Source organism: Canis lupus, chromosome 10 (genome assembly GCF_011100685.1).
Source record: "Canis lupus familiaris isolate Mischka breed German Shepherd chromosome 10, alternate assembly UU_Cfam_GSD_1.0, whole genome shotgun sequence".
Taxonomy (NCBI): domain Eukaryota; kingdom Metazoa; phylum Chordata; class Mammalia; order Carnivora; family Canidae; genus Canis; species Canis lupus.
This window is the reverse complement of record NC_049231.1, coordinates 35,410,815-35,424,383: the sequence shown is the minus strand read 5'-3', so window position 1 is coordinate 35,424,383 and position 13,569 is coordinate 35,410,815. Positions and strand designations below refer to the sequence as shown.

The window sequence follows — 13,569 nt, the reverse complement described above, 5'->3', positions numbered from 1 at the left end:
GGAAGGCTGCTCTGGTGGATGACCTGAATATGCAAGTACCCAGAGGAGCAGAAGAGTGCTAGACTAAGCTGGGGGTAAGGGGAGAAGAGAGAGGGTGAGGCAAGGGAGGGGCGAGCTGGAGGAAGGGGGGCAGAAGGGGGAACTGAGATGTCAGGGGACTGGCCAGTGGGAGTGAGCCTTCTAGGCCAGAGGCAAGGGTGACCTTTGAAGAGTTGTAGGGAGTGTGGCACAATCATAGCTGTGCTTTAAACTCCCTCTCTGGGCAAGAGAGAGAGCAGATCATACAAATGTAGAGAAGCCAATAAAGAAGCTACTGAAAAGTTCCAGGAAAGATATGGTGTTGCCCTTGGCTTCGAGGACATGGAGAGAAATGAGCACGCTGCCTCTTGATTAAGCCAAGCCATGGTGAAGGCCCAGGAGGAGGCTGTCGTCATGTCTCAGACGAAGATCTCTTATTTGCACTTGTTTCTTTATAAGACTGTAAAGAAAACAGAGGAGGTAGCGTGGCTTGGGGAAGGGAGGATGCCCGGCCCCTCCCACCACGGGCTCACATGTTAAGTCTGGGTTCTCCTAGAAATGAAGCCAGCAGGGTATATACAGACACGTAAAGGGAGGTTCATTACAGGAATGGGCTCACACGATGACGGAGGCTGAGGAGTCCCACGATTGGCTGTCGGCAAGCTGGCGAAGCAGGAAAGCCTGTCTGGGGCATAATTCAATCTGAGTCCAAAGGCCTGGGAACTGGGAGCTCCAACGTCTGAGAGCAAGAGAGGAACGTCCAGCTCAAGAAGAAATTCACCTTTCCTTTGCCTTTTTGTTCTATTCAATGACAACAGATTGGATGACACCCACCCATGCTGGGGAAGGTAGATATTTTTTACTCATCTACTGATTGAAATGCTAATCTCTTCCAGAAACACCCTCACAGACCCACTCAGAAATATTATTTTATCAGCTCTTTGGGCATCCCTTCACCCAGTGAGGTGACGCATGAAATGAACCATCTGGGGGATCGTAGCCCATCAGGATCCCCTGCTTAGCAGGCCCCAGGGGACCATTGGGTTGGGGTTGCCGGAAGACCCTCTTCACATGAAGGAGGTGGATGCGTTTACTGAAATGAGAGCCAGACTCCATCCCTCTGCTTCTCACCTGCCCTTCAGGTGGGTGATGCTCCGGCTCAGAGGCCAGTGGTGATGTGAGGCTTCATTTCCATTCCTGGCAGGACACAGGCTCCGACTGCCCAAGGCCCCTTCTGAGCAAAGGGCTACTAGAGCCTGCGCGGTGGAGGCGTTGCTGTGTGCCGTCTGCCACCCTCACACCCTGACCCCAGTCGCCCGATAGGAGCTTCCAGCAACAGCAGCAGGGGCCAGAGTCCTGCCCACAGGTGGGCCAAGCAGGGGCTCTGAGCTGATCCAACTACCCAAACAAGAAGTTTCCCTCCGGATAACTGAATGCGAGACAGAAGGACATAGTGATCGCCGGGGAAGCCGACGAGAGCTAAGGTAGAGGATGGTTCGGGGCGGGGTATGGACACAGGTCCTGGAATTGTGCTGCCTCCCTGACCCTGCTGACAGAGTTCCCTCTGCTGGCACACACATGGTGCTTCATGCACGTTTTCTCATTTTTGTCCTCACATCAGCTTTATGAGACAGAAACTGTTACCATGACCATTTCACAGATGGGAAAATTGAGGCAGAGAGCTACTATACAGCTGTGTTGAGGCTAAAGCAAAGTGGTGCCGCTGGGATTCAAATCCAGACAATCCAGCTCCAAAGACCACGTTCCAGACCCCAGGCAGGCCTGGCTGAGCGGCAGGTGACAACACCCTCACCTGACCTCCTGCATACTGTCACAACACACAGCTTACCTGGGAGGCTCTCCCATGTGTCTCTGCTCTCAGGCTGGAGGATGGTGTCCCCAACAGCCACAGTGGGTACTTGGCTGTGCCTCTGTGGCCTCTGATGACTGGGCCCCAGAGGCCCAGGGTGCCAGGTGCCCCCACTTAGGAGGCAACTAGCTCTTTGAGGCAAAAATGAAAATTCCTCTCCACTGCAGTGTGCCTCTGCTCTGGCCCACAGGCTGGTGCCTGGTGGCCTGGGAGTGCTGTCCTCACAACAAGGTTAAGAGGGACCGTGCCACATGCCTTGAGTAGCTCCAGCCAGCTGCCACTCTGCTGCTGCTCAAGTCTGAGACAAGGCACCGGCGTCCTGGGGAGGGCCCTGGGGGAGGGGAGAGGGGCAGGTGGGGCCCTGAGGGAGGGCAGAGGGGGAGATGGGGCCCTGGGGGTGGGCAGAGGGACAGGATGGATCCTAGGGGCAGGCAGAGGGGCAGGATGGGCCCTGGGGGCAGGCAGAGGGAGAGATGGGGCCCTGGCGGAGGGCAGAAGGGGAAGCAAGGATACCTGGGTGAGGGGCCAGGGGCCAGTGTCCCATGTGCCCCCACAGGCCAGAGCTCCTGTTGGTTCCATTCTGTTTTGTGGAATTGCCCAAACATCCTAATTGATACTGTCTGTATTCGGATGCCTGCTTCCTTTCCCTCAGATGAGGACCAGAGAGTCACACCCGCGAGAAGAATGCCCTGCTCATAGCATTGCCACCTGCGGTCAGGCTGGCACGAGGCGCAGACGCTCATCCCATCACCACCTTGGAGACCAGACAGGGCGGACCACAGGCCAGCAGCTGTCTGTCAAGGCGGGGCCTCCCCTCTTCTCCGTCAAAGGAGAACTCATGCCGGCTCCTTCTCCATACCACCCCATCAGATGTCCCGGGGAGGACTGGGATCCAGCTGCCCGCCCCAGGACTCTTCAGAGTTCACAGCCCTCTGAGACATGAGCCCACAGAGATATGGGCTGTCCATCTTACATCTGAGGTCACTCTAAGTGTCTAGAAAGCAGGAGCACACCCCAGTCAGCCAGCCCAGCTGAGGGGTGACGTGGAATACAGGAGCAGAGGCTGGACCCTCGTCTCCCTAGGTCCTGGCTTTCCACCCAGCGGTCTTGGGACCACCAGGGCCCCAGAACCCTAGGTCGGAGGCTCCCCGAGGTGCCTGGGCCCTGGTTCCCCGGGGAAGGCCTCGCTGAGGGCATAGGGCAGTCTGGGTCCTCAGTGCAAAAGGCAGAGGAGGAGGGGACCTATTCCAGGCTGCACAGCCTCAGCGTGAGGCCCATTCACGGACCAGTGCCCATGGCCACTATGGCCTGACTGCTGCCAAGCCCTGCAGATGGAGAGGAAGGCTGCAGAGGATGTGGTCCTGCCTATGCCCCACTGCCTCCGGGCATGTGAGAGCCCATGCCCACCCTGGCCCCTGGGAAGCCCCCACTCGTGTGATAATAAAGTGGGGTGACATGAGTCTCAGCATACAAACCATTCTAGGTGCAGTTGCCCTGCCTTCTTTAGCCTGCTCTGCCTCGCTTGGCTCTGCGAGGTGCCTCCCCCTTGCTCCAGAAACTCTCTCTCCCTTTGGCTCTGGCCATGACTCTGCTGAGGTCCTGTGGCTCCTTCCCCCATTGTGTTCCTGATGGCTCTGCACACTCTTGCTGTCTAAGGGCCTCCTGACACTATAGGGCTCACCCTTGTGCCTCAGCCTCCCCCTGTCCTGAGCCTCACTGCTGGATCTGACTGCTGGCTGGACACATCCATGCACCATGTCGCAGGCACCCTGCACATCCCAAGGTGACCTGGCAGGGTCTAGGCACCATCCAGGGGCTGCCCTCCACACGCTCTCCCTCGTCTTCCTAAAGTCCTGCCACTGAAGTGGCACCTTCTAACCCACAGCCCCCACTCCATCCATCTGCCCCCACCCTGGGGTGCCCAGGTGTGACCCCACCAGGTGGAGGCAGCACAGTGCCCCTACTCAGATGTGTGCCCCCTCACCTGGTCACTGAGGATTTGTCACGTGGGCCCTGAGCAGCCGCTTTCCTGGTCTGTTGCAATCCCCCTCACTGGTCTCATCCTCTGCGGTGTGTCTCTTTATCTCCATGCTGAGTGTTTTTTGAGAATCCTTGACTACAGAGACTGTGTTGAGGTGAGGCGGGAGCAGGTGTGCTGCGCCACTCGTGTGTGCAGAGGCCAACTGAGAGAAGGTGAGGAGCCAGCCCTGTAAGAATTGGTGTGTGAGCTGGGCATCGTGGATCCTTCAAGCACTCGGTCTCTGACCTCCTCGGGTGTGCGTCTCTCTGAGGACCTCTGCCTGCTGATCCCCTGAAATCCACCCTTCTCTCACCCGAACTGACAATACCCCTGACTCACCCCTGCCTCTTTTCCTGGCTACCCACTTCCTGAAAGCTGAATAGCCCTCTGGGTCCCACGTTGCATCCCCTAGGCCCACCACTTACTGCAGCCATTGCCATGGCAACTAGCTTTTGTGGGTGTCACCTGGCCATGCTTCCCCTTGGCTGCACCTTCATGTCCAGAAGCTTTTCTGTCACCCCAGTGAAAGAGCCTACAGGGCACTGAATGTACAGAAAGCTGAGGGTGGAAGGGGATGCTTGGACAGATGCCCTGTGGAACCTCCCTTTCCTAGGGGACAGTTCTAAGACACCCCTTCTTCCTTGGTTGGCTGTCCAGGTCTTCCACTCCTGTTCCCCAAAGTAACTGCCCAAAAGAAAGTACCTGGCACCATGGCCCATCTTGGACAAAGCCTGCCCTCCATCCGCCCAGACAGCCCTGCCTCCTGTCCTGTGTCGCATGAAGATTAAGAGGAAGTGGACCACGTGGGAGGAGAAGAGGCAAGGCAACCATGGAGGCCATAGTCTGTGTCCCTGCTCAAGGCCACCCAGAGGTGCAGAGGACTTGGCTAGAGGTGCGGGGAAGGGACCGCCGCTAGCAGACCAAGCCCTCACTCCCAGCCTGTCCTGTGCTCACTCCCTCACCGCCCTGGGGGGCAGCAGGAAGGAGGCCTGCAGCCCATCGAGGCTGGCCATCCCATCCCCATGGGGTCTGTGGCCCCTGTCAGACTTCTCAGCTCCACCTGGAGCGGGAACAAGGGAAGCGCCTTTAAGAGGTCACATCCCCACGTCCCTCAGGAAGGCAGCAAGCCCAGTTTCTGTCTCCTCCATCAAATGCTCTCCGGGCTCAGAGATTTGTTTGAAACTTCAACTGTGCACCAAGCTCCCTGGGCCAGATCCCGAGCTGACGTAACTCCCCGGGAATTCCCATGTGTTGGGCAGGCTGCCTCTAGAATCTCATTGTGATTCTTGACTTGGTTCCAGATGCAGAGCCTCAGTGCAGCGCTGAGCAGGTAAATGTGGAGCATCTACCATAGACTCAGAGGCCATGAGAACACAGACTAGGGCTACTAGGAAGAGTAGCTCCCATATCAGCTACCCGCAGCCGCTCATCCACCTCTGCCAACCCTGGTTCCAATGAGTCAAGACTTGCAAACAGCTCTGACTTAGAAGCAGGTCAACCCCGGGGAACTAATGATCATGTTCGGGGTGTTTGGTGGCATCTGGGGAGCAACCTGTGCCCGGGCCGGCCAGGCGGTTGGAGGGAAGGTGCAGGTCCTGGGGGCCGTCCTTCAGGGCACACCATTCTCCACTGGGTACAATTCCTTCAACCCATAGGCCTTGGGTGTGGAGTGTTCTTCTCTTCCAGGCCCAGAATCTGAGCTCCCAGCCTGAGTGGGCAAATGTCAGTAACCCACAGTGGGTCACAGCTGCACTGGCGTCTCCTTCTCCACATTTTCCACTTCCTGTCACCGTAAGACTGACTGGCATGTGGAAGCCCCTCACAGTTTTATTGACTGTGTGAAGTCACCGTGGGGGCCCGGGGCCCGTGGGAGGAGGTGCCAACTCCCACCCAAACCGTGCACAGCCTGAGCTGGGCTGCTCACAGACACGCTGCTGTGCCTCCTGTGCTGGCCTCCTCCTCTGTAGTCCATGACATGCCCCCGCCCTTCCCCTCTGGTCCCCACACCCTCCCTCTCACATACAGCTTCTCCCGGAAACTCCAGGGTACCAACCCAACCACTACCGGGTATTCCCCACTCCTCATGAACTACCTGCTGGTAGAACATGAGTCCAGGGATGACATGCATCCTGCAAATCACCCATGGCCTCCAAGACCAAATGCCTCTGCTCCTGGGCCAGGATCTGTGCTCAGCCTTAATGTCAGGCTCAGCGTGGTGGCCTGAAGCAGGAGATGTTCTCTAAGCTCAAGAAGCAGCTTTAATGGAAACCTGGCAGCACCCAGCAGCCAGTGACTGCGAGCTTGGCATGACTTGTGACTCCACACTACACCTCGGACAATCCAAATGTAGCTTAAAGAAGGTTTGGAGGCAGTGGCTGAGCAAAGGGAGCTGATGCAGTGGGCAGGCATGGGGGCAAAGCTGGTGCCGTCTCCCTGGGCATGGAGTGGGAGCTCACCACCTGCACTGTGTGAGCTGCCATCACCCCAGCACCAGGCACAAGTGAGATGGCCACTCCCCAGATGCAGGACCAACCAGCAGCATGGCACACCCTGATCTCATGCCCACTTCCCCACTGTGGGACTCAGGAAGGCTGAAGTCCACCGAGGGGCTCACTTGTCCCATCGGCCAGATTCCCGGTACCCCAACATGGCCATTGGCGTCAGAGATGTTCATACTCAAGGCAAGGTGTGCTTTGGCCTAATCACCTGTTTTCATACTCAGCACCCTCAGCACCAAGGTGTCTAGTTGAATAGAATGGTTCTGATTTAGGACCTTTCCTGGGGCCGTGAGATGTGGGGTCCCGCCCCTCCCCCTGCAGAGGAAGGCCAGTCTGAGATTGCAGACTCTGAGTCTCAGACCCTGGAGCCCCTAAGGCCCCCGGCCTGCTGAGCCCACTTGCAAAGCCTCCCAGCACCCCCATGCACATGGGCTGTCAGCCTGCATGGTCTGGCCTTACTTCAGGACTCATTTCACGGGTTTCCTGGATTAGAGAGAGTCAAGTTCAAGTGCCAAGTCCCTACTGACAATGTGATGTCAGGTCAGGGATCTTGCATTTAGAAAATGTGGATATGACAGACCTACTCTCAGGTTGAAGAAGGAAGTGGCACAATCTTTGTAAAGCATCTCCCACGGGAGAGGCCTCCTGGGCCCTTCGGGTTCTCTCCAGCACAGGGACCATGGGACCCCCAGCCGGGACTGAACAGAAATTCAGTCCTGGAACAGAACCTGGTCAGATACAGATGATTAGGCTGACAGGCTATGGCTGCGTGTGTGCCAAGAGCCTGGCCCATCCTCAGGAGAGAAGATGCCTAGGGTCTGCACCTGGGTTTGGTGGCCTGCAGGCTCACAGCTCCTGCCTGGTGCCCTGGGGCCTGCCCTGAGGCAGCTCAGGCACGAGGCTTTCAGTACTCACCACACTAAGGCAGCAGACAGGAGGCAAAGCTGTCCTGGGGGTGAAAATCGTGGCTGGCCCCTATAGGAGCCCCCAAACCTCGAAACGGGGCCAGGACTATGAGATGCAGCTAACTGCAGTGCAGAGATGGCTCTCAGCTTGCCAAGTAATTAATGCACATTTCCTTGTCTCTTGCCTTCAGATGAAGACCTCCTTAACAACGGCTGCATTTTCCAAAATAGACAATCCAATAATTTTCCCATAATAACTTCTTTCAGCGCAAAAACTACGTCACCTCATGGTCAAGATGGATCCCGGTCACTGTGGGTAGATGGACAGCATTCCTCACCCAGTGGCTGGCCTCAACTTAATGAGTCTCGGCCTGGTCCCTGACATTCATGATTCAGGGGACAGTGGCAGCAGGCACCGCTGAGCTGACCTCCCCAGCAAAAGCCTTCCAAGAAGATCAGCCCCATCCCTGACCCCCCAGACCCAGAGCCGGCCAGAACCACTGTGCTCTGCTTGGGAAGGGTAACCCTTGTGTGCAAAGAGTTGTGGCCTTTGCCACCCCCTCCCTCTGGAAGCTGGTGCCTCCTGCAGCCCTTCTAACCCATGCCCCCTTTTGTCTCTGTGCCCGCCACCCTCTTCAGCAGGGTAACACTCAGTGCCTGGAATGTAGTTCATGCTCAACCAAAGCTTGAAGGGGTTACTGATCATTAGTGGGCTGATCTGAGGGCTCACAGGAACCTCCACTGGAAGGTTTCTCCTCACAGCTTCAGCATACCTTGGCAAGGAAGGCCAGACAAGTCAATGGGAACCGGAAGCAGAAAACCTGCAGGTTTGGCATGCACAGTGGGCAGGTCCTGGCTGTTTGCTTTGCTGAAGTCCATTAGTGGATTGGAGGAGGCTGACTTTGTCAGGTGTATGGCTGTCCTCCCTCCTGAGCCCCCCCTGTGGACTGTAAGGGAGCTGCCCTTGGGTCCTGGCACCTCTCTGCTCACTCATTCTGCACCTTGGCCATGTGCTGGAATCACATGGAAGCTTCCCAAGGTCCCATCACTGGGTCACTGTCTGAGCTCCTGAAACTAAGGGTCTGGGGGTTGAAGGGTCTCAGATGACCTAATGTGCAATTCAGGTTGACACCCTCTGCATGTATGCAGCAGCCCCAAGGACACACTCACAAACATGGGCTTGGTTGCTCCACACAAATTGTGCCATGCCTGGGGTGAACTCACGTGTGGGGCTCAGATTTTTTCAGGGTGGTAGTGTGGTTGTACCTGCACAGTCCGCAAATGCTGGCCGAGCATATGTATGTCCCCTAAGGGAAAGCGAGGGCGACTGGATCAAAGGGCGTGGCACTGAGTCTTGTGCTATGACTTCAGAGGCAAATGCTGTTAAAAATGGAGCCAGTCTGAGGTGCAAGGTCCTCCTGCCAAGTGGGCTGCTCTACTGAATTGCAAATTCACCACGCCTGCTCTGTACCTGTCTTCTTAACCCAACGCTTTGTTTCTCTCATTGGTCTCATTAGAGTCCTTAAACGAAATCCCTAAGAAATAACTTGAAGGATAGAAAAATAAATATGGGCAATCACATATGGGCAATTGTATTACTTTTCTAGTTTTGCTCTATCTGGCAGAGATCTGTTTCTAACCCTTATGCAAGAGCTGTTTACATGCAAGTCTGTTCCTCCTATTAATCAGTATGCCCCTAGAGGGAGGGGACCATTAGCTCCCCTCCCCTTGTTAGCATTACACATGATCTTAGCTGGCAGTGACTGTGCTCCAAGCATTTTATCAATGATCTCACTTAATTTTATTAGCTCCCTGCACACAAGCACTCCCATGCTGTTTTACTGATGGGAAAGTGGAGGCGCAGGGGGGCCAGGTAGCTTCTCAGAGGCCCCACAACCACCATTCAGCTGAGCTGGGAGTCAGACCCTCCTTGCAGCCTCCAGAACCCGTGCCTTCAGAGCCACAAACACGGGATGCACCTGTAGTTTGTATACTCTGAGGGGAGGCATCGCTGTGATTTCTGATGGGCATTCTCATGATCAAAATTAGTAAGTGAATTGTATGTCAAGCAAATACACTAAATCAAAATCCCCCATAAGCTTTGCTGAGATTTAAAAAAAATGCATTCTCACAGAGAGTGTTCTGTGCTCCAATGCATGTACATTACTGCACAATCCACCCAAACCTTTATTTGATCATTGACACATATGTGATTCCTACTGTTAAAAGAACAGTCCTGGCACAAGAAACTGCCCAGGTCAGGAGATGCTTCCCTGAGCTCCTCCACAGCTCAGCACCAGTTGAGGAGATCACACTGGTCTCCAGGGTCGCTTCTGACCCGAAAATGCTACATTTGCACCTCCTTTTTTAAAAAGAGCAGATATGCCTCTACCCTCCAGCTGTCCAAGATGCCAAGAGGAAAGAAGGCTAAGGTGAAGGTAGCCCCAGCCTCTGCTGTGAAGGAGAAGCAGGGGGCCAAGAAGGTCGTCAGTACCCTGTTTGAGAAAAGGCCCAAGAATTTTGTCATTGGACAGGGCATCCAGCCCCAAAAGGACCTCACCTCCTTTGTCAAGTGGCCCTGCTACCCCTGGCTGCAGTGGCAAAGGGTTATTCTCTATGAGCATTTAAAAGCGCCTCTCAAGATTAACCAGCTCACCCAGGCCTCGGACCACCAAACAGCTACCCAGCTGCTTCAGCTGGCCTGTGTAGAGACCAGAGACAAAGCAAGAGAAGAAGCCGAGATAGTTGACCCAGGCTGAAAAGGCAGCTGCCGGCAAAGGGGATGTCTCCACTCAGAGGCCACCTGTCCTTCGAGCAGGGGTTAATGTTATCCACTTTGGTGGAAAACAAGAAGGCTTGGCTGGTAGTGATTGCACAGGATGTGGATCCTATTGAGCTGGTTGTCCTCCTGCCTGCCTGTGTCACACGATGGGGGTTCCCTACCGCACTATCAAGGGGAGGGCCGGGTGGGGGCATCTGGTCCACATGAAGACCTGCACCCTGTTGCTTGCACACAGGTTAACTTGGAAGACAAGGGGCTCTGGCTAAGCTGGTGAAAGCTGTCAGGACCAATTAGAAGGACAGATGTGATGAGATCTGCCACCACTGGGGAGGCAGTGCCCTGGGTCCAAAGTTGGTGGCTCCCATTGCCAAGTTGGGACAGGCACAGGCTAAAGAAATGGCCACCAGACTGGGCTAAGTGGACACTGTTGAATTTTCTGTAAATAACTAATAAAAAAGTTCTTTCAGCCAGTGCAAGAAAATAGAAAAAAAGGACAGACATGTATTAAAAATGTAATAATCAGGGACACCTGGATGGCTCAGTGGTTGGGCTTAAGTTGTGATCCTGGGGTCCTGGGATCGAGTCCCACATCGGGCTCCCTGCATGGAGCCTGCTTCTCCCTCTGCCTGTGTCTCTGCCCCTCTCTCTGTGTCTCTCATGAATAAATAAATAAAATCTTTTTAAAAATGTAATAATCACATACGCACCGGATGCCACCCAGCTAGTTATCACTTCATCAACAGATGTCCCAGAACTCTGATATGTAGAAAGCAACTGGGGGTTCCGCACATTTTTGTCAAGGGTACGAGGCTGTTGCTCTCTTAATGCTGTTGTCTGCTCAGTAGCCCAGGCCAGGGCACTAGTTGTGCAACACTTTATATCCTAGTGGATGGTCAGGGTCTGAAGATGGGAGGAGGGCTGGATGTGCCTCCAAGCTCGGCGAGCCCAGGTGTGGGAAATGTGGATGCTGGGAGCCCCCAGGGCAGCCTCTGGCCTCTGGCCTCCATCTTGAGGCCCCTTCCAGGAACCAGGTTCCACGGGCCCGAAGGGAAAAGGGAAGAAGTAGTCTAGCATATGAGCCGAATCCCTCCCGCTGCCTGAGTCTTTGTAGTATGGCCATACACTCGGGTGGAGATCTGGGAGATCTGGATTCCAGGACCCTGCTCTCAGGGAGAGCACTGTGTTGTGTTCTCTGTGGTAGGCTACCTGGAGCGGGGTCCCTGAGACACAGGGTGCCCTCTCACATCAGCTGGCCACTCTCCTCTGCGGAGTTGAGGGAAAGCTAGCAATAGCTGGGGACACAGGCGACTTGTGGCCCGGGACGGAGAGGAGAGCAGGAGGGGCAGGTGACCCTCACACACTGCTTGCCTCTCACAGAAGAGCTTCTAGTAAGTGCACACCATGTCTGTCTTCTTGCCCAAGACAGTCAAGCTCTGTACACGTACCCATTACAATATGAAGTAGACATGAGTGAGCTGAGGAGCATCTTCTGCCTTCCGACTTCTCAGAGAGGATGACCTCTTTCTAAATGAGAGGGAGAAGCACATAGGGAAGTGTGTCAGCGGGGATGCCCTCCTGCAGCTGTGGGCGTGTGTGAACCCGCCGCCAGTGGGCTCTGTGGCCTGGAGGGGCCGCTGCTCCAGCCCTGCTCATGTATCAGCCTCCTGGGTCAGTGGCCCTGACTTGGAACATTTGCGGGACCCGGCTGCTGCTGTCGAGGCCATTGCGGAGGTGGGAGGTAGATGACTCCTCCAGCTACTGTGGCAGGTGCCTCCTCTGTCGCTCATTCCAGGAAGAGAGAAGTGTCAGGGCACTGGAATCCTATCCCCTATGGTCTCACAGAGGTGAGGGAAGACCCCTCTGAGCTGTCTACCTGTGGGTTCTTGCCCAGTTCTGTCACCAGCAGGATCTGTCCTGGGTGAGCTGCACGGGGAGGCGGGCCCCTGGACCCATACACCAGCTGTGTGCCCACATGACTGGAGTCACTGGCACAGCTACAACAGGACGCCTGGACGGAGGGAGGTGAGGATCATATGGTGTGGTGTCCCTTCCGTCAGCGAGGATGGAGATGGCATAAGAGGGTGATGCAAGTGATCAGCTGGCCATGTGGGGCTCAGAGAGCAGTCTGCTGTTCTGACCTGCAGTGAAGAATGGTAGTTGGGGAGAAGGTGCCCACCAGGCAGCTTAGCAGCCTGCATGCAAATCCAGCCCCCCTGCATGCCCCTTTCGCTGTGGCAGTTCCTCAGCACAGCCTGCCTTTTCTCATCTGTAGAATGAGGAGAGGAACTGTGTGTGGCATGCCTGACACAGGGTAGATGGCACCAAATATTGCCATCCACGGAGTCTTTAGTGAACATTTATCAGAGACTGCCAGTGCCTATGGTCACTAGCTGCCATCGAGGCCTTTTGGCTGAGGAGGGGCATGATCGGGCCGGAGTTGATAGTCTATAACTGAGAAGGCTGCCAGGGTGCCCAGGGATGGGAAAGAGGCTCCTGCCTCCTACCACCCCAGGCTCCTAGTCTTGTTTGCCCACCCACCCTTTCCCCCTGGGTCATCCTAGCCTGGGTCCGTGGTCCTATGATGTTTCTGCGGGTGGAGATGCATTTCTTCATCTTTCTCAGCACCCCCTCAGTGCCAGCCATGGAGTAGGATCAGTAACGCTGCACTCCCCGGGAAATGCCAGCCTGGCAGGTGGACAAAGAGGCACTGTAATGGGGCCCGGCCCCCTGGGAACAAGCAGCCTCATGGGAAGAGAACCCTGTGCAGGTGCAAACAAGTTTTTCAAGAAGAGAGGCCACTGGAATCAGGGAGGAGGTGCTCTCCAGAGCTCAGAGGTGGCCTCCAGTTCCAGAGACCCAGGACATGTCCCTGTGTTAGGTACCCACGAGAGAGGCCTGAGAAGAACCAAGAAATCAGGTGGGGACCTATTGGAAGTGGCTGATGGGGCTCCTGTCTTAGGAAGGAGGCAAAGGCTGCTTTGCTAAAAACTGGGGTGGAGCTCCTGCTACATGCTTGGTCCCTGAAGCAAGGCTGCAGAAGAGGGAGGGGTCACAAGGGCAGGCTGGCCCGGCCATTGGGACCACCCTGGGCTCACAGCCTTGGCTGGAACTGCAGTGTCCTCTTCTGGTGCCAACTGTGATGCAGGGCTGAGCCTGGCTGGCTGAAGAGCCTGGGAGAGGTGGAGTCAGATTCTAGGGTTGAAGGGAGTGGGCCCAGCATGGAAGCCACTGCCAAGGGCAGCTGGCAGCAGCAGGGTGGACACAGAAGCCTCAAGCAAACTGAACCTAAGGAAACACTTTAAGAATAGCTTTTATTGTTTTTTTTTAAGGGAGGAGAAGGGAAATAGCCAAGGAGTTATATCTAGAACATATAAAGAAATCTCAGCACTCAAGGATGAGAACCAAACAATTCAATTAGAAAAATGTTCAAAAGGCACAGAGACATTTCACCAAAGGATATACGAATGGCACAGAAG

At 55.3% G+C, this 13,569-nt stretch overlaps 1 pseudogene; it reads left to right on the top strand.

The window, feature by feature from the left end:
• Positions 1 to 9,258: 9,258 nt before the first annotated feature.
• LOC106559442 lies at positions 9,259 to 10,556 on the top strand (annotated as a pseudogene).
• The last annotated feature ends 3,013 nt before the right edge of the window (positions 10,557 to 13,569 follow it).